Raw genomic sequence first — 21,760 nt, 5'->3', positions numbered from 1 at the left:
GCGTTGTCTAAAATAAAATCATTAAGGTGAGTGCACACCTGATCATTTTGGCGATCAAGATCACGTTTCACGTAGCTTTCCTTTGTTAATTTTATTTAAAAGGTTCGGAAAACAGTGTTATTTACGTTTTGAATCATGTGTCATTTATTGCATCATTTGTTTTATCTTTACGTATTTTGTCTCTTTTTTGTTTGTATAATAATTTATCATTAATCAGCTAGTTAGTGTAAGTGGCACTGCCGTACCAATTAGATGTGAAATCATCACACTTCACACTAATATTATAAAGGTGAAAGTTTGTATGTGTGTGTGTGTGTGTGTATGTTTGTTACTCCTTCACGCAAATACTACTGGACGGATTTGGCTGTTTGGAATGGAGATAGATAATATCTAGGATTAGCACATAGGCTACTTTGTATCCTGGAAAATCAAAGAGTTCCCACGGGATTTCAATAAACTTAAATCCACGCGGACGAAGTCGCGGGCATCATCTAGTAATAAATAAAACGTCAGTAAGGTTTTTGGAGAGTTTACGCGATAGAAAGAGAGGTTTTTACTAAATTTTAGGCTGCAGTGCTGGGCTAGCTGAAATGCACTTCATAATCGCTAATTATATTTTTGAACATCTTTGCGTAGTGATGTTTCTATATCTGGAAGGTACTATTAAGATTTCTGTGCTTCCATGATGTTCGCAAGTAACAGATCGTCAATCACATCGGCGGATTTTGTCAAACCGAAATGATCGATAGTCAAAATCACGTCAATGGTACGCGATGAGCATTGTGTTTGCCGAAAATATCTAGTTCGGAGCCACTATTACACCACAGAGTAAGGGTATATTACATACTACATAGATGATGCCCGCAGCTTCGCTCGCGTGCATTGATCAGATCCCCTGCAGCATCAGGATTGAGGAGTTGGAACCCAAATTTTTTATGGAACAATGTCGCAAAGTTCCCTTAACGATTAAAAAAAATTACGCAAATCGGTTGAGAAATCTCGGAGATATCAGTGTACATAGGTAGAAAAACACAACTCCATTTTTCAAAGTTGGTTAAAAAAGCAGCCTATGTTACTCCTTAGTTAATCCTCTAGTAGTCTGTGAAAGTCCCGTCAAAATAGGTTTGGCCATTCCGAAGATTAGCTCGTTCAAACAGACACGACACTTTATTAGTATAGATAGAGGTTCGATGAAGCCGTCTAGGAGAGCAGTCATACGGTGCGTGTGGGATAAAAAAGCGACCCAAACCGGCCTATATGTAGTTAGGGCCCTTAAATGTTGGTAAATTATTTTGACCATTCAAAAGCACTTGTAAAAGTTTATTTGAATAAAAATCTAATCTCTTCGATTCTGTTCTATCCTATCCTATCCTATCCTATCTTATCCTATCCTATCTTATCCTATCCTATCCTATTCTATTTTTAGAAGGGCAGTCGTGGTCGCCATTTACCAGGAGATTAAAGGCGTCAAACTACTGTATACCTCTATACACAACGAAATTCCAGCCAATGCTTTTTCAGAAATTTCTTAAATTGCTAAAATTCACTCGCAAGTTTTAGAAGCTAACGAGACTCGAATGTGTGAGAACTTGTGCACAATTGCGTTCATTTTACGTGCTAAAAGAGGTTTTATGATGTATAATCGAGGAGGAAACTCGGCTTAATTTAATTTCAGCGCTATGCAGGTAGCGAACCGACTAGCGCACTATTCCGACGCATTTTCTGGATGAACTTCATGCTCCGTTTGCGAAATACCTTCATAATTATCCGAATTTTCAACTCTATCTTTGATCACTATGCTTGTACTCATGTAGGCGAAAGAGTGTTTACAATTCGGAGTGTACCCAAGAATTTTTTGACCTGGTTTGACCTTTACCTATCTGCCTGTCGTAGTGGCAGTGGTCGTAATGCCAGGCCATGCCTGTCGTAGTGTGACCGTTGGAGCCGGAAACTCCTTGAGTGGAGACCGTGTCTAAGCAAGCGAGTGTGGGACGTCTTCCAGCACGATGGACCGACGATATAAAGCGGCTGGCGGGAAGTTGCTAGATGAGGAAGGCTTAGGACCCGGTGTGGTTGCGCTCTTTGGGAAGGCCTATGTCCAACTGTGGACGTCCACAGGCTGATGATGATAATGATGTTTTTAGCAAAAAAGTTAGTATGACTTGTCATCAACCCTCATTAGCTAAAATCATGCAGCAGAATTTCCAAAATTGTTCCAAAACAGCATTTTGTGAACCAATACTCATTATCACGATGACCCTGTAGAGTGTAGAGTTTTCCGCAATCAATTACCCTAATGCCGGGCAAAAACTATAATTAATGGCTTCTAGTAGTCAATAGAGGTCAAGGACGAGTGGTTTAATGAAAGTGGTAATTTTACTCGTTTAAGGTTAGATTTTCACGTTGATTGAAGTTAAAAGGTATCGAGTAAAGTTGTTTTAGGGCTTCGTACCTCAAAAAGAAAAATGGAATCCTTAGGATCACTATGTTGTTTGTCTGTCTGTGCGTCCGTCCGTAGTATCTGTCAAGAAAACCTATAGGATACTTCCTGTTGACCTAGAATCACAAAATTTGTTAGGTTGATAGGTCTTATAGCGCAAGTAGAGGATGATATCCGAAAACCGTGAATTTGTGGTTTCATCACAAAAAAAAATTAAATGTGTTACAATTTTTAAAGTAGATAACTATGCCAAATGGAATATCATATGAAAGGGCTTTACCTACCTGTACATTCTAAAACAGATTTTTATTTATTTTAATGCGTACTAGTTTTTGAGTTATCGTGCAAAATGTCGAAAAAATACCCGAGTACGGACCCTCGGTGCGCGAGTCGGACTCGCACTTGGCCGTTTTTTTATTGCAAGATAGGAAAAACGAGCGACACCTGAGATTTTATCATATTTCCGTATAAAGTCACCCAGGAGAAGGCAAGGTTTATTCAGCTTCGCAAGATTACGCGAACTCTTTGATCAGGAGGGATGCTGCCGGGTCGTAACTTTTTACGCTCTGCCAAATCCACCCATTCCTTATATCGGAATTCCGGAAGGTTTTATTGCCGGAATAATGCCGTGGTTTGTTTGTTTCAGTCATATTCGTATCTCTGAAATATGAAATGTTTTCTTTTTTGTTTGGGATTGAAATCTCTATCCAACAAACGTCGCCCGAAGGTTTCCGTAGTAGTACTTATTATATTTTTTGATTTACATGGCGGCTGTTTTGCTATTTTTATTATTAACTTGTTGTTATAGCGGCAATAGAAAAGCACACTGTGAAAATTTCGACTTTCTACCTATCACAGTTCATGAGATACAGCCCGCTAACAGACAGACTAAAACGGTCGCGGTGGACTGATGGCATCACAAAAACAGCAGGCAAAAACTGGATGGGTCTTCGTAAGGAGAGAGAGCAATGGTAGAAGTTTGAGGAGGCCTTTACCCGAGAAGGGCCCATAACTCATAAACACACATTTTTATTTTATTTATATTTTTTTATAGATATAGGAATAAATGGGTTTTTATTTATTGTTTATTGAACAGACAGACAGATGTGCGCACGGACAGCAGAGGCTTGGTAATAGGGTCCTGTTGGCGGAACCCTAAAAAACCGGCCAAGTGCGAGTCGGATTCGCGCACCGAGGGTGCTCGAGTATTTTTTTGACATTTTGCACGATTAATCAAAAACTATTATTCATAAAAGTAAATAAAATTCTGTTTTAGAATGAACAAGTGAAGCCCTTTCATATGATACCCACTTGGTATAGTTATCTTACTTTGAATTTTTTTTAATTTTTTTTAATGATGTAACCACAAATCCACGGTTTTTGGATTTATTTCTTTACTTGTGCTATAAGACCTACCAACTTTTATGATTCTAGGTCAACGAAAAGTACCCTATAGGTTTTCTTGACAGACACGACGGACGGACGGCCGGACAGACAACAAAGTGATCCTATAAGGGTTCCGTTTTTCCTTTTGAGGTACTGAACCCTAGAAACGTGCCTGGGTCTCATAAACATACTTGAATACACACTATTTAAGTAAGTAGTTAACTAATACAAACTACTCAAACCCCCTCAATATTCCTCAAGCCTATCTTGAAAGCTTTAATAACTCAATAAGTGTTCGGGTAATGTTCAATAAATGTTATCTGATAGGCTTCCGTGTAATTCGACCAATCGATTAACCGCTCGAGGTCCGATTCTAATCGTGGACGAGATACCAACTCGTGACCACACGCGGCAGTTTTGTAAACATACTGCGTCTGTTTGGCGTTTAGAAACGCGCGTTTTTCGAATTGTCGTCTGTTTGGCGTTTAGAAACGCGCGTTTTTCGAATTGTCGTCTGTTTGGCGTTTAGAATCGCGCGTTTTTCGAATTGTCGTCTGTTTGGCGTTTAGAAACGCGCGTTTTTCAAATTATATTTAGATCACTAGGTAATGCCCGCGACTATATAGCTCGCGTGCATATAGGATTTTTAAAAATCCCGTAGAAAGTGTTTAATTTTTCTTGATAAAAGGTGACCCCCGAGTTAATCAATACAATCTACATATTTCTATTCTAAAGTTCAGCCAAATCCGGGCGGTAGTTTTTGCGTGAAAGAATAACAAACATACACATATACACACAAACTTTCGCTTTTATAATATTAAGTTGTATGATTTTCCGAGATAAAAATTCATCTGTTAATTCTGTACTAGCCGACAAGCTGATGACCGCGATCCTGTGAGAACTCCTTAATTTTCCGGGATTGAAAGAAGCCTATGACACTTTCCAGATCTTTAACTATATCTAAAATCACGTCAATCCATAGCTTAATTGAGGCGTAATTGAACGACAAACCAACAAATGAACACACTTTCGTATTTACACTTTGTATTTATAATAAATGCATTGATTTCAGAAAATTTCTCATGTTCTGTCTAATAAAAAAATAATGCTTATTATATTTACGGAAGGGACTTATTTTCACACAACAGCTGATGTTATTGTTAGTTTCATTAATACTTCCAGTTAATTCGAAAACTGGAAACCGTATTTAAAATTTTCTCCATTATGGAGCTCATTTCGTTGTATCAATTTTATCATTGAGAGAACTGCGTATAAAAACTAATAAATTCATTAAACGAATACCGTTTATAAATATTTCGAGATGAACATAATTTTGATGGAAACTTTACTTATTTAAAATACATATTATGTTTACTAAAGAACTTAAAGTATACCTGTATATAAAAAGTTAAGTTTAGGTATTCCGAACTAGTTTTACAAGTACTTTTGAATCTAGCATATTTTTACAAGTAAAAGTTACTTGTAAAAAATTATTCCAATAAAATCCTTTCTATTTTATTTCTATTCCTTTTTGTTTTACTATGAAAAAGTACTCTGGTTTGATATCAAATGATTTTATCATTAAATTAATTTTTGATCTATTTCTAAAGTCGATAAAATGACTGGCTTAGAATAGAAAGAAACTGGCACTATTTGAAAACGTATGTTTTCACTTTAATAACAACAATTAAAAATAGATGTTAATCTATCTAATAATTTAGTGAAAAACTCGATTATTACCTCAGAAATTAATGTTCATTTTTGTTTTGAAAAAAAAATATAAATCTGTCCGAGTTACATTTTTGTTTTGTTTGTCGTAGAGACGCTGGTACTAAACCAATGACTTTCTAAGCATATGGACACATCGTGGCATACAACACAAGAGCCAAAACATGGCACACGTTTCTAAATTCACTTTATGTAGCTTCAACTGCTCCATTTATACATTCCTGCTAACATTCAAGTCCTGTAAACTAACCTCAGTGATTAAGCCGCAATGTAAATCGATTATTGCACTCGAAGCTTCATAAGGTGATTTTAGAAGCAAACTTGAACAAAAAAGGAATGGAGTAGTGTAGCACTATTAATTTTTGTTATTTCTTTGAGAGATTTTTCGTTTTTGTAAATATGAAACTATTATACTATATCTATACTATATAACTATTATATTACATCTGCTCGTGCTGATTCACTGACTGACTGACTGACTGACTGACTGACTGACTGACTCATTTGATCACCTCTTTGTATGTTTTTTTTTTACCGATAGTTTCGTATAGAGGACAAAAAATGATTCGGAGGAAAAATATGGATAGAGCTGATGATTGAGGATTTCGGTGAGGAGCACGGTCAGGGTATTAAAGATAGGTGGGGGGTGCTCGAACACATTTGTTCGAGCACCCCCCACCTATCTTCAATAACTCAGAACTTCATCCAATAGACAGGGAGCTGAAAAATAAAATCAAAATGGCGGATTCAATATGGCGGCCATACAAATTTCGCCGGTGTCTATCTCGAAGATTATAAAAGATGGAAGAGTGGTTTCTTGGCAAAAAATGATCAGGACCCTAAATTCAACTTGATGAGCAGAAAAATTGCGGTCCGCTTGCGGGCCGCGAACTCACGCGCCCTACTAGTTATATGTATATGGTTTTACGTGGGATGATTTATATTAAAAAAAAAATTAAAAGCCCTAGATTGCAATCACACCTGGTGGAAAGTGATGATACAGTCTACGGTAGTAGCGGGCTAACTTGTAGGGGTGGGGTAAAATCCATACCCGTTATAGATGTTTCTATATGGCATCGTACCGGAACGTTAAATCGCTTGGCGGTAGAGTGGTAAGTAGCCACGGCCAAAGGCCTCCCACCAGCCGACCTAAACCAATTAAGCAAATCTCAATCGGCCCAGCCGGGAATCGAACCCGGGACCCTCGTCATACAAATCCACCGCGCTACCACTGCGCACCGGAGGTCGTCAAAAGATAATAAAATAAATGTGATACAATAATGGCCAATAGATTTTACATTGAACAAAAAAAAAGCTACTCCACAGTTTTGTTTTTCCGACATTCGTGACGCGCCCTTCCATCTGTCTCTTTCCGATGTGCGTGAGAGAAAGGAATGGGAACATTGTAAATAATTTTAGATATTTCTAGTGTTTTCAATGGTTTTACTAAGTATTTTACACTTTTTCGCATGTTATCTTACGTAAATAAAATTAACTTACCGGTGGTAAGTCACACCATCTCTTTTCTGCGTCGTTAACGTATTATTTCGGCACTTTTTGATCGCGCATTTAGGCATCTTGACAGCTTAGCAGTCAACATGCGACTAATGAAGAAAGTGTGCTTACACCGAGTATAAGCACACTTACTTGGTCCCTTGTTTTGCGCGCCAGTGCGATGTCCTTGCTTAGAAAGTCATTGTACTAAACAATTGATATCGTACAAGAAGTAACACTTTTGTTTTAATTTTCATGGCTGTAATTTTGAAATGTTATTTGCGGCAAAAGAAATACTGTGAAAATTTCAATTCTCTTACGGTTCACGTGATACAAGCCGCTGACAGACGGACGGACGGACGGACGGACAGCGGAGGTTTAGTAATAGGGTCCCGTTGGCACTCTTCGGGAACGGAACCCTAAAAATGTGCGGTGTTAATGCTGTGTAGACAGAGGCTTACTCTCAAAGCCTTTCAGTTGTCGAATCTTAAAAAAAAACCAGTTTGCTTAGTATGAGTATGACATTTAACAACGTTGATAGAATTCGATATCGAATGGCAATAACATACAACACAGCTATACCAAGCACAGCGCAGCTGGCTTTGTCTTTTAACGACCCGCTCCGGCTCTGCATGGGTGGCTACTGGCTTATTACAATAATTTTCGTCGAGATTTTTATTTTTTTGAAAATAAAACATAGCCTATGTCACTCAAAAATAATGAAGCTTTCTACTCGTGAAAGAGTTAAAAAAATTCAGTGTTCCAGAGATTACTTCCTACAAACAAACTTAAACACCTACAAACTTCACCTCTTCATAATATTTGTATTGAAGTATAGATAAGGAACGATAGAGCATAGCACACCACAGCGCAGCATAGCTCAGCGTTGATTGGTCACCCTTCGCTGAAGTGTTTTGACTTTCGAACTCTACCAACGTTGGTGTGTTGTAAAACTCGTGCTAAGCACACAGTAGCCTCCTCAAACACATAAAACATCATTGTTGGCAATTCATTTAAATAAATGTATCCCCAAAACGCCTATTCCGAATAAATTGTATTTTGCTTTATTTGAACAGGCCATCCAGATAAAAGCAGTGGCCATTTCATTTTAAAACGCTTTCCCAGTTGTTTTCCAAATTGATATTTATTTATATTTAAATTATTTAAGACTACGCGATACCCGCGACTTCATTCGCCTGATATAAGTTTTTAAAATCCCAAGGAAACTCTTTGATTTTACGAGATAAATAGTAGCCTATGTGCTAATCCAATTAATCTATCGCCATTCCACAGCCATATCCGTCCAGAAGTTTTACGTGAAAGAGTAACAGACACACACACACACATACATACAAATTTCCCCTTATAATAAATTAGCATGTCTAGCGTGATGAGCGTAACAAGATGATGTTCATGACTTCGTGTGGATTTAGATTTTTGATCCCAGGATTTTTTTCGATTTTTTGAGGTAAAAAGTAGCCTATATCCGCCTACGGTATGTAATCTGTCTCTATACCACATATGTAGATGATGCCCTATAAATCGCCCACGTGGAATTAGGTTTTTAAAAATCCTGCTGGAACTCACTGATTTTCCGGGACAAAAGTAGACTTGATTGTAATTTTTGAAAAGTACCTACTACAAATAAATTGAAACTCAAAAAAAAAATACTGTTATTTCATAGTTTTAAGATTTCATTTCTACTGACAGTCCGTGCCAATTTTTTTAAAGGGTGTACCGTCATAATATTCCATTTAAATCTTTTGGAGATGGATCAAGTACTAGATAGTTTCAATTTTTACGACCAGAGCCTCATAAGCTAAAATTTTATCACAGTTACATCTAAAAACACCCCTTAGAAGACCTATTAATAGATATTGAATTAATTGGAAGTTCATTTAGCAGAAGTCCAAATAATAAGATTAAAAAGCTGAAAGCTAAAGACTCCATTCCATCCGCAAAATAACAAGACTACCCGAGTGTAAACTTCGAGGCATTAGTATGGTAATGTGCCGTGCGAATTAGTTACTGAGCTAATACCTTTGTCTGAATACAGAATAATAGTTCTAAATACTCTCTTGCGTTTTTTTGATGCGTACATTAGCGCTTGGCAGACCTGCTAGCAAGTGATGATGCATCCCATAATGGAGCGCACTTGCCTAGAAGATGCTTATTCACTCTTGTCTTGAAGGTACCCGTGCCGTTGAATATGTTTATCTAAAAGTGTAAGCACAAGTAATTTTAATTACCATTATTTCGAATTCTCTTTTTATAAGAATCAAACCAATCAAACGATTGTAATAAGTCAATTTCCCGAACGTGCGCCTATAGCGCCAACAACGCTAAAAAAAACGACTGTTATTCTATCTGCACATTCAAACAAGTTGTTTATTTAGCAATAGTTCATATAATAGGACTCCATCCCATCCACAAAATAACAAGACTACCCGAGTGCAAACTGCGGAGAATTAGTATGGTAATGTGCCGTGCGAATTAGCTACTGAGCTAATACCTTTGTCACGACATCCATGTATTTCTGCAGCCTGAGCAAAAATAGTTCCTCATTCATCAAAATCGGCTCAGTAGTTTATTCGCTGCGGTGGAACACACATAAATACAAACCTACATACATACATACCAACATACATAGACTGCTAAAACCATAACCCTCCTTTTGGGGCCTTAGTCGGGTAAAAATGAAACTAATTATATATTATATATATACAATTACTTTTTTTAATGTTTATTAGTATATATATAAATCTTTTTAAAAAATTCCTTGCGACTTGGTACTATCCAACCCTAGAACTTCTCCTTTTAGCAAAGATTGCCTGGTAGAGATTGCTCCAAGCAATATGGCCGCCTTTGCACACAATTGTTTTTTCTGTTTTCTTCTCTCTGTGTTGTGATCCTTTACACGTGTTTTTGTGTGCAATAAAGTGTTTCTATCTATCTATCTACTGATGAACCTCCTTATAGAGGTCAAAAATGGTGAAGGGTATATTTTACCGAGTATCAACCGTTCATGTTCTAAATAGGGGTACATTTCAAACAGGGTTACTGTTGAAATAGCGAGCTTTGTTTGGAAGATGTTATGAAGTTATCATAGTAAAGAAAATACCAACATTCCATTTTCTAGCTAAAGGCTTTATTTCGGAGAAAATGAAACCATCCTACCTAAATACGAGCATAAAAGATAGAAATAATATATAAGAGATAACAGAGACAATACAATATTACAGTGCTCTTACTGAAAACCTAAAACATTTTTGATGTGGGACGTTTATTATGATTATAATGTTTCATGTTACAGCTAAAGTGCGTAAGCTAGTCAGATTTCATTTGAACTACTTGATAATCGCAGATTACATGAAAGAGTAATATGGTTCTGTTTTAGGGCCCCGTGGCTCAACAGGGAAAAAGGAACCCTCATAAGATCGCTTCTTTGTCTGTCTGTCTGCCTATGTATTATAGCGTATCTGCGTAAAAAATATAGTCTATGTCACCCGGACCTTTACAACGAATGAATTGACACCTCAATCATCAAAATCGGCCCAGTAGTTTAGGCACTACGGTGGAACACACAGAATCTGGATACAAACATACATACATATATACATTACATAGACTGCTAAAATCATAACCCTTCCTTTTAGCTTTGCCGCAGTCGGGTAAAAAATAACCTGACGGATGTTATATTAAAAAAATAGGGGTTTCCAAAATATTATTTTGCTTTTGTATTGAGTGGGATGTCAAATGAAGGAGAAGAAAATTTTGAGTTCATAAAATATAAATCTACTACAACATTAATATATACCAAGCGACAGAAAAACAATTTTACTCTAATATTTCAGCGTTTATTAAGACGATCGCAGTCGGGTTTTAGTTTTTAACTTTATCTTGTACTATTAATATAATATATTTACACTATTTAACTAAAACCTCTTTATAATATTAGGTAATAGGTATATAGATAGAAATATTAACGTACTAAATTCTCTCAAAATGGCCGACCGGTCTTCATAACCAATAAGTTACGTCCCTCCTTATTGAATAAGGGCGCGGTGCATTTTTCTAAATAAAATAGTTTAATAATAGACGCCATAGGGAAAATGCTCAGGAAAATGCCTGAAAGCGTCGTAAATTAAGTTTGCTATCGCTTTTTCCTTCCATATTATTCCGAGGAGTTTATTCGTGGCGAACTCCAGATAAACGTGGTTTATAGTTCATTCGAATATTAAACAAAGCTACTGTGTAGATATACCTTCTAATAAGCTGTGATAGCCTAGTGGTTAGGGCGTCCGCCTTCTAATTGCAGGTCGGGGGTTCGATCCCGGGCACGCACCTCTAACTTTAGAATCTCCGGGCCTTAGAATTAACTCTTGAGCCACTTTAATTTTGCGGCAATGTGCCTTGACCCTTAATACCGCATTAAAAATTAAACAGAAAACTCTTTTATAATTTTGTATGAAACGGAATCATCCATTTAAATTATTCGCGTCGCCACGGGAGACGAAAGTAAGGCTTTCGCGCGAAAAAGAAAATTGAAGGAAAAACAATTTAACTTTTTAAATTATATTTACATCCATGAGTTTATGGCGACCAAAAAAATTATATTTCTGTCCTGCGCAAATACAATATTACGAATTCATGAATGATACCTACTTTGGGAGCGACCAAATTTATTCAAGGAAATTTTGAAATTTGATTTCAATTTTCCAAGGTTTTTCGGGATTTAATCATATTTAATTACTAAGTCAATACAAATGCCTGCTTTGCAACTTAATTTCAACATTCCTTTACCTTAAAAAAAAGTTTCCAAATAACATGTTGATTATTATCTTTATAATTTAGGTTAGACAGCAAAAAAAAAAGCGGTGATGGTTCAGTGGTTAATAAGACGTCGGCTATTTGGAAAGTCCGGAGTTTGATCTGCTCTACCCCTTTCAGGTTAGGCTTCCATCTTAGACTGCTTCGTCACTTGCCACCAGGTGAGATTTCAGTCAAGAGCTAACTTGTATCTGAACAAAAAATAAAATAAAATGTCTTTTTGTTGTGTGATGATTAATTCCACTTAATTTTTGTTTCAGGTGGATGAAGATGTTCATCATAATGTAGAAATGTAAGTTGCAATAACCCACTTTAAAAAAAGGCGTTTCATACCTGGCTTACTCTACGTGATCAAATGAGGAGATCCGCAGGAGAACCAGAGTAACTGACATAGTTCAACGGGTTGCTAAGCTGATCTGGCAATGACCAGGGCACATAGTTTGAAAAACGTTTCTACACGGCATCATACTGGAACGCTAAATCGCTTGGAGGCACGGCTTTGTCAGTAGGATAGTAACTAGCCACGGCCGAAGCCTCCCACCAGACCAGACCAAAATTTATCATAACATTGTATAAAATATTATCAGAAAAAGTTAATTTTAAAGGAAGTTTTTGTCGTACTTGAGAAATAATTTTCTCTACTGTAACTTATTGAAATGTTAATTAGGCCTTTATGAAAATCGTAAGTCACAAATCAAAAGGGTATATTTCTGTAACCAACTTATCACAAGCACCCTTGGACCCCTGAACAATTAGCCCCCCATCCGAGGGTCCCAGAGAATGGGGCCGCAAAAACTCCAAATTACTTATGCTTGGTGAACTACTGACGGACTTAATTAGGGAAAGTTACCCCAAATGCCCAGTTTTTACCCTGGCCCTTTGATAGAATACCCCAAAATGAGTTTCACTAAATGCTCTATGTTCATACAAAACTATTTCCATAGCTATTTACCTATATAGTTGGAAATGAATTGACGTAATAATTATGATCATTATCATGATCATCGTTCTCTTGATTGAGTCTCCTCTCAGAATGATTAGGGTTTAGGCCATGTTACAGTCCACCGAGTGCGGATTAGCAGACTTCATACACTTTTGAGAAAATTATGAAAAATTCTCAGCCATGCAGGTTTTAAGGGGGTAAAATAGGATTTAAACTTCTTTTACCCATCTGTTGAAATACGAGTGATAACATTGATATTACATACCTACGTAGCTGTTGAAATCCTGAATGTAAGTTCCTAAACCCTAAACCATACCTAATAATAGGTATGTTTCTTCACAGTTAAGAAAAAAATCTAAATCATTTACGTTCAAATCAGACGGATAGCTTTGATAAAGAATTATATAGCGGTGGCTGGTAATATAAAATTAATTCTGAGATTGAAAATAATTTGGGTAGGTAAATAATATTTTCAAATTTCAAATCGTTGGAAAGTTGACAAATTAATAATTAATTAAGTCTCCTTTTAAGTTACTCTTAAAAGGGAAAGTTGCGAGACTAAATCGCTTGATTGCTTTCATGGAAAATAGATAAAAAAAATAACAACCGTCTCTATCACACTGCATCGCTTAGCTCTCCAATTGCATATAGCTCTGAAAAGTGCCTGGTGCACTTCAACGCCCGTTGTGCCAGACACAAAAACCTCTGATTTTCTTGGATTATAGCTAAGAACACTCTCGATCAAGCCACCTTTCAAACAAAACAAACTAAATCAAAATCGGTTCATTCGTTTAGGCGCTACGGTCACGGTGCCACAGACAGATACACAGATAAACACGTCAAACTTACAACACCCCTCTTTTTGGGTCGGGGGTTAAAAATAGAGTTTAGTTACCAGCTCCAGTTGCTAAAAGCTTGTGCGATTATTTGTCTTCAACAATAGTTTTTTTCATAAACTGTCAGAAACCAAAAAAAAATTTGATATATGCGAGCTAAAGGTCGCACACGCCCAGGTGCTAAAACTGCCTTGTTCTTATAGATTGTTATACCCCTGTAACAGGGGTTTGAATAGGGTACAACTGTTGTACCCGCTTAGGGATAGAATTTTTCAAAAATCCTTTCTTAGCGGATGTCTACGTCATATTAATTGCTATCTGCATGCCAAATTTCAGCCCTATCAGCCCAGTAGTTTGAGCTATGCATTGATAGATTAGTCAGTCAGTTAGCTTGTCCTTTTTTTATAGTATACAGATAATCCGAAAAGAACTAGGTATATCGTTCCTCCCAATCAAGAGACTCGAGTTTACACTGTACTAAAAAAATCAATCTCCATCAAATTAATTGAACAAAATGTAAATATCACAAAATGAATATCGATAAGGCTGTCATCGAAACTTGAATAAAATTGGTCATCATTTTTCGTCCTAATAAACTTCGGATTTCCGATCTGTTGAATATTGAAGAGGGGAATAAATTTTCTATAACACCGGTAGTTGGGAAATCGTCGCGTTTGCCCAAATTGGTAATTTACATTTGGAATTACTGAACTCTGCAAGTAATTGGCCGGTCTCATTGAATGCGAAATTTAATTGTATATTGACTGACTGATGATGTGTATTGCACATCATTTGCAATTCCGCAGGTACTTGTTGGAATTAAAGCTTCGATATTTTAATGGTGCTTACATTGTATGAAAAAATAAGTATTTTTTAGGGCTCTGTACCTCAAAAGGAAAAACGGAACCCTTATAGGATCACTTTGTTGTCTGTCTATCCGTCCGTCGTGTCTGTCAAGAAACCTATAGGGTACTTCCCGTTGACCTAGAATCATGAAATTTGGTAGGTAGGTAGGTCTTATAGCACAAGTACAGGAATAAATCTGAAAACCGCGAATTTGTGGTTACATAATTTAAAAAAAAATTAAAATGTGCTTCAATTCTCAAAATAAGATAACTATACCAAGTGGGGTATCATATGAAAGGGCTCTACCTGTACATCCTAAAACAGATTTTTACTTATTTTTATGTATAATAATAGTTTTTGATTTATCGTGCAAGAAAACGGAACCCTCAGTGCGCGAGTCTGACTCGCACTTGGTCGGTTTTTTTAAATATTAATCCCGATGCAAGTTAGCCCCTAACTTCTATCTCACATGGTGGCAAAGTGGGCTAATTTGGAAGAGGCATGTCAATTTCCCATGCTTGGTTTCTACACGGCATCATACCGAAACGCCGAAAAGCTTGGCGGTACGGCTTTATAGGTAGGGTGGTAACTAGTCACGGCCGTAGCCCACCAGATCAGGCCAGAGACAATTTAGAAAATTCCCACTGTCCAGCAGTGCATTCCTACCAATTACAATCCGGGTATCTTTAAAACAAGAGTGAATAGGCACCTTCTAGGTAAACGCGTCCCATCTTAGACCACATCATCACTTTCCATCAGGTGTGATTGTGGTCAAGCGCTTACCTATAGTGAATAAAAAAAAAGGGAAAGAAAAATAATCTTGTTTATTATAAGACGGTTCAAAATACTACTCAAACAAATTTAACTCTCGAAAAGAAGACTATATTAATATTTATGCGCGACCCTGTTGAAACAAAGGTTGAGTTTGTTTTTCTTATTAAAATTTCATGTTCCCTGTAAAGAGGCTTCACTTTCCAACTTGCCCTTAAGATGTGTTTTGTTTTTTTTTAATTCAGATTTGGATCTGAATTTAAATTTTGTTGGTGAGTGAATTGGAAAGTTTTATGGACTTGTTTGTGGGTAAAATTAAAGCTGAAAATTTTGGCTTCGTATTCAAATGATGAAACAAGTGTAAATTAAAAATTTATAACACCCCCGACAAGTGATGGTTACAGTAAGAACTAGAAAAGAGCTGATAACTTTCAAACGGCTGAACCGATTTTCTTGGATTATAGCTAAGAACACGCCACCTTTCAAACAAAAAAAAAACTAAATTAAAATCGGTTCATTAGCTTAGGAGCTACGATGCCACAGACAGATACACAGATACACACGTCAAACTTATAACACCCCTCTTTTTGGGTCGGGGGTTAAAAAAAACCTTATCTGACATTCAGACATCTAGGTCACTTAGTTAGTTATCTTTTAAAATACATTACTTACAATATACATTAAAACAATAGATTAAACCTAAAGCCTTACCTTTTCAATGCCCCCGAAGTTGTAACAAAGGTTGGCAAAGTTTGCTGTTATGAAAACTTGAACATTGCCCGCAAAGGAATTACACCGAATAGAAATTGAGTTTTAATGAAGAAACCGAGTCGCGGGGCAAATAGTTTGTTTTTATTACTGAAAGAGCTTGGCCTTGTCATAACAATCCCTTAGTATAATTAGGGTTCCATACCTCAAAAGAAAAAAGGATCTCTTATAGGATCACTTTGTTGTCTGTCTGTCTGTTGTGTCTGTCAATTCAAGGGAATCAGAGCCTATAGGGTAGGTACCTTAGAATTATGAAAATTGACAGGTAGCAATGTCATATAGCACAAACAGAGCGAACTAGCACAAGTAAAGGAGAAAATCCGTAAACCGTGAAATGCGATTACACCACAAAACTAATAAACTGTAACTGTTATTAAGCTATTGGAGCGATTTTTTATCATAGATAATGATTTGAAATTTCTTGTGCGATGGTACGGAACCATTCGTGTGCGAGTCCGACTAGCACTTGACCGGTTTTTAAGGTTCCGTACCTCAAAAGGAAAAACGGAACCCTTATAGGATCACTTTATTGTCTGTCTTGAGGTTTGAACACTAAAAATGTCATAAGTGCGACTAGTTTTTGATGCAATACTTACGCGGAATTGCTACTCCAATTCTGAGGCCGGCCGTACAGTTAAATCGTTTAAAAGATTTTTATCAACAGACAGATGAAGAAACAACAAAGTGACCTTAATAGGATTTAATTTTTACATTTAGAGGTACGGAACCCTAAAACATCGCTTGCTGGTACTTTTCAGTGTTTGATGAACTTTTTAGATTGTTCAGTGGTGCTGAAATTGATTCCCATTGTTCAGTATTAACAACCTTTCTTACCGTAAGTTGCTTTCAGGCCAATTTATATAAGAAAGAAGTTTGCTTTATTTTCCTAGTCGGTTGGTAATGAATCATTTTAATAATAACTAACTTATGCCCACGACTTCCACGTGGACTACTCTAATTTTAACCCCTATTTTTCCCCCTTAGGGGTTGAATTTTCAAAATTCCTTTCTTAACGGATGTCTACGTCATAATATTAGCTGTCTGCATGCCAAACAGCTCGATCCGTGCAGTGGTTTGAACTGTGTCAGTCAGTCAGTCAGTTACCTTTTCGTTTTATATACCTATTATTTTCATTTTAAAAATTGGCAGTCAGTGGGGATTTCCGATAGAAATGAAAACTTTAAATTATGAAAATAACAATGGTTTTTTTTTTTAGATTTTCAAATTAGTTGTAGTAATCGTGAAAAATTAGAATATCATAATTGTTTATTTGTAAATTAAAACTATTAACATTAGTTAAGTCCATCATCATCATCATTATCAACCCATCGCCATTCCAGCTCACTACTGAGAATGGGCCTTTTCTCAGAATCAGAAAGTTTGGCCATGGACACCAACTGACCAAGTGAGGACTTAATACACCTTTGAGGCCATTACGGAGAACGCTCAGGCATGCAGGTTACCTCACGGTGTTTTTCTTCACGGTAAAAGCAAGTAATTCTTGACCACATAATAGTTCCGAAAAGTTAGAGGTCGGGATCGAACCCCCAACTTCCCAAATAGGCGGACGTCTCATAACCACTAGGCTATGACGGTTTCTATATATAAGTTAGAAGATATTTAAATAGGCAGCTAACTATTTTGTTGTAGGCAGCTAGCTTCTACGTAACCTAGATTTTGCACGACTTCAGCACTTATACATCGGCCTTGTAAAGTCATTTGCGCTGAAACGTAGCAGGCTGATGTTCAAAGCCATTTTCAGGCACTTCATGTATAACAATGTTGTATATTTAACCAACTTTGAATAAGTAGGTACAACACGCGTATAATGTTTAAGAATGTACACGTAAAACCCTTTCATATGATACCCCACTTAGTATATTAATCTTACTCTGAAAGATGAAAATGCTTACTAATTATATTTGTCCATGAACAGATTTTTTTGTGATGTGACCACAATTTCGTGGTTTTCGGATTGTTTCCTTTACTTGTGCTATAAGACCTACCTACTTGCCAAGTTTCATGATACTAGGTCAACGAGAAGTACTCTATAGGTTTCTTGATAGACGCGACAGACAGCAGACGTATAGACAGTCAGGCAGACAGACAGATAACGAAGTGATCCTATAAGGGTTCCTTTTTTTCCTTATGAGATACGGAACCCTAATAGAATTGTGTTTTGTTATTACATGAAAATTTAATCGAAACATCGACAAAGTCCGTAAGTGGGCAGCCTTTTATAGCTTTGATCAATGAAATATGAGGTGTACTGGCCTCCTTTGATAGAACGACCAACTATACTAACTCGCCCACATTACCGCAAATTAACAGATTTATCCCAAATAAGAAAGTTAAGGATCTTTCGGGTTGAAGCTGGGTCCAAACGCACATTCTTCGCAAGTTTATTTATTTATTTATTTATTAGGACACCAGAAAATTATAATATCAATACATTCTTAAATCTATAAATACACACACACACGTTATTAGATACATAACTTATTAATTAGGTGTCACAACTTGTGCCAAAAGAAATTAAAAATTATAATTAAGTATTATTAAACAATAAAAAGTTTACAATGAACAAAAATGTCTTAAAATAAAATAAAAGTACTAATTAGTCATAATTAATAAAGAAAAAGAAAAAGGTAAAAGTAGGTAATATGAAATATGAATCAATTTATGAACTTAACAATCCTATTAGTTTAGTTTTAATACAAGCGTTTCTTTAAGAAATTGGCCAAGTGTGAGTTGGATTCGCACACAAATGGTTTCGCTTGTACAAGAAACAACACTTTTTAATTTTTATTGCGGCCACTTTGTCATTATTAACCCCCGACCCAAAAAGAGGAGTGTTATAAGTTTGACGTGGTGTATCTCTTTATCGGTCTGTGGCATTGTAGCTCCTAAACTAATGAACCGATTTTAGTTTAGTTTTTTTTTGTTTGAAAGGTGGCTTGATCGAGAGTGTTCTTAGCTATAATCCAAGAAAATCGGTTCAGCCGTTTGAAAGTTATCAACTCTTTTCTAGTTACTGTAACCTTCACTTATTGGGGGTGTTATAAATTTTTAACTTACACTTGTTTGTTGTTATAGGGACAATAGAAATAAATACACATTTGGTGAAAATTTCAACTCTCTATCTATTATGGTTCCCGAGACACAGCCTGCTGCCAGACAGACGGACGGACGGGCAGCGGACGCTTAGTAATAGGGTCCCGTACGTAGGTTTTACGGACCCTAAAAAATATCATTAGATAAGTTTAGTACTACTCGTACTCGAAAAATATAAGAATTAAAAATCGCTGTCCCAAAAATTTCCCGAAAGACAATCAGACTTAATGATAAGACAAAGGCCGAGTACATCTCTGAGAGGCTAATGAATTTTTTCATTATTCACTTTATGAATGTAGGTTTAGAGGCCGAGCACTAAAATATTGAAATAAACTCTCGTACCGAAAATAAACTGGATGTTTACCGCCCCCTGAAATTGTTTGTTTCAAGTAAACAAAGGCTTTATTAAATACTTAATTCCACTGTTAATAAGATTCGACTCTTTTTAACCCCCGACCCAAAAAGAGGGGTGTTATAAGTTTGACGTGGTGTATCTGTCTGTGGCATCGTAGCTCCTAAACTAATGAACCGATTTTAATATTTTTTTTTTGTTTGAAAGGTGGCTTGATCGAGTGTTCTTAGCTATAATCCAAGAAAATTGGTTCAGCCGTTTGAAAGTTATCAGCTCTTTTCTAGTTACTGTAACCTTCACTTGTCGGGGGTGTTATAAATTTTTAATTTACACTTGTTAATTTTTACGTTTTATTATTGAAACTAGGTAATGCCCGTGACTTTGTTCGCGTGGATTACACAAATTTCAAACCCTGGTTTTACGCCTTTAGGGATTGAATTTTCAAAAATCTTTTCCTAGCAAATGTCTACGGTATAATAGCCCGATCAGTTCATTGGTTTGAGCTGTTTGTTGATATATCAGTCAGTCAATGAATCAGATAGTCAGTCAGCTTTTCCGTTCATAGATATAGATTACTAGCTGATGCCCGCGACTTCGTTCGCGTGGATGTAGTTTTTTAAAAATCCCGTGGGAACTCTTTGATTTTCCGGGATAAAAAATAACCTATGTGCTAATCCAGAGTATAATCTATCTCCATTCTAAATTTCAGCCCAAACCGTCCAGTAGTTTTTGCGTGAAGGAGTAACAAACATACACACACACACACACACACACACACACACACACATACAAACTTTCGTCTTTATAATATTAAGTGTGACTAGCTGATGCCCGCGATTTCGTTCCCATGGATATAGATTTTCAAAAATCCGTGAGACCTCATTGATTTTCAGGGATAAAAAGTAGTCTTTGTGTTAATCTATCACCATTGCTTTCAGCCAAATACGTCCAGTAGTTTTTGCGTAAAAGAGTTACAAAAATCCATACATATCCATCTATACGTATACATACAAACTTTCGCGTTTATAGTATTAGTAGGATATTTTTCTTTGACGTAGGCTCTTTCGTAGCGGCACTACGGAAAATCGTAGATTAGTTTCTACGTCATATTGTGTCTTATGTAGGTGAGCCTCAAAGCCTCCTAAGCCGCAGACTCGACACACCTTTGAGAACATGGAGATAGAAAGTGATAACTAGGTAATTATTTAACGCACTTTTCTTTTTTGTGCAATCTTGACTCGCATAACATCGCATATCAATATTCATTAAAACTAATATTTAGATGTAGAAAACAAAATAAGATGAACAAAATTTTCAACTTTTGGATATTTAATTCCTCACAAAGTTACAATTTTTTGTTTCATTATTCTGATTGCCTGTTACTCGTTAAAAATGTATATTAAGAAATGTCAATTTCAAGGAAAATAAAAAGTTTCAACTCTCGAAAACTTTTCCAATTTAAAACTCAAATTGTGATGTTTCAATCCAAAGAATTGAAACTGAGTTAAATGGCTTTGTTTTATTTTCAGTTTTTAGAAATATTCCATTCGATTTGCTGATAGTCATATTTTAGAAAGAATAGCTATTTAGCATGTTAAATAGGTAATTGTTTCCACACTTTTTTATTTTCTAATTTCTCCTTAAGAGACCTAGCGCACTGGAACGCCATGGCAACGTCTCTGGCTACGTAGCCATGGCTCCCTCTGGCTACCTACCAAATGAGGTTGCCAAATAAGTGGCCACCACACTTTACAACTAGCTTGAGCGGCCCGCACCTGTAAGCACGTGGGCCACTCGCTTGAAGTAAAGCATCGAGTGGCTAGATACTCGTAGTGACGTTTTTTGCAAATTTTGTTGTTACTGTAAAATGTAAGAGCACGATTTTAACAGGGCTCTCTCCGTCACTTACTCCATACAATCGTAGCCCCAATTAAGCAACCAAACTCCATGAAATTTTGCAGACATATTCTAGAAACTAATATCTGTGCCTGTGGTGTTTTAAATTTTTCTAAAAATATGCAGTTTTAAAATTGCAGGGGCTCAAAGATTTGTATGTGAATTTTTAAGACCGCGTAACTTTGAAATCGAATATTTTAACGGAAATCTGGAAAACCGTAGGCATAGATATTAGTTTCCGGAACGTTTCTACAAAATTCCATTGAGTATGATTGGTTAGTATTCCAATGAGAGACGAACTACGTTTGTATGGAGCGAGTGACGGGGAGACCCCTCTTATATTTCAATGTTTATTC

At 36.5% G+C, this 21,760-nt stretch overlaps 1 protein-coding gene across 1 annotated transcript in view; it reads left to right on the top strand.

The window, feature by feature from the left end:
* LOC123875350 (hemicentin-1-like) overlaps positions 1-21,760 on the top strand; it is a 293,979-nt gene that overhangs the window by 67,241 nt on the left and 204,978 nt on the right. Inside the window, exon 3 of the mRNA XM_045921127.1 lies at positions 12,139-12,170. The gene's annotated coding sequence lies outside the window, so the exon portion shown is untranslated. The remainder of the gene's footprint in view (positions 1-12,138; positions 12,171-21,760) is intronic.

Source organism: Maniola jurtina, chromosome 19 (assembly GCF_905333055.1).
Source record: "Maniola jurtina chromosome 19, ilManJurt1.1, whole genome shotgun sequence".
Lineage (NCBI taxonomy): Eukaryota > Metazoa > Arthropoda > Insecta > Lepidoptera > Nymphalidae > Maniola > Maniola jurtina.
The sequence above is the reverse complement of the archived record's forward strand: the minus strand, read 5'-3'. Positions and strand labels throughout refer to the sequence as shown.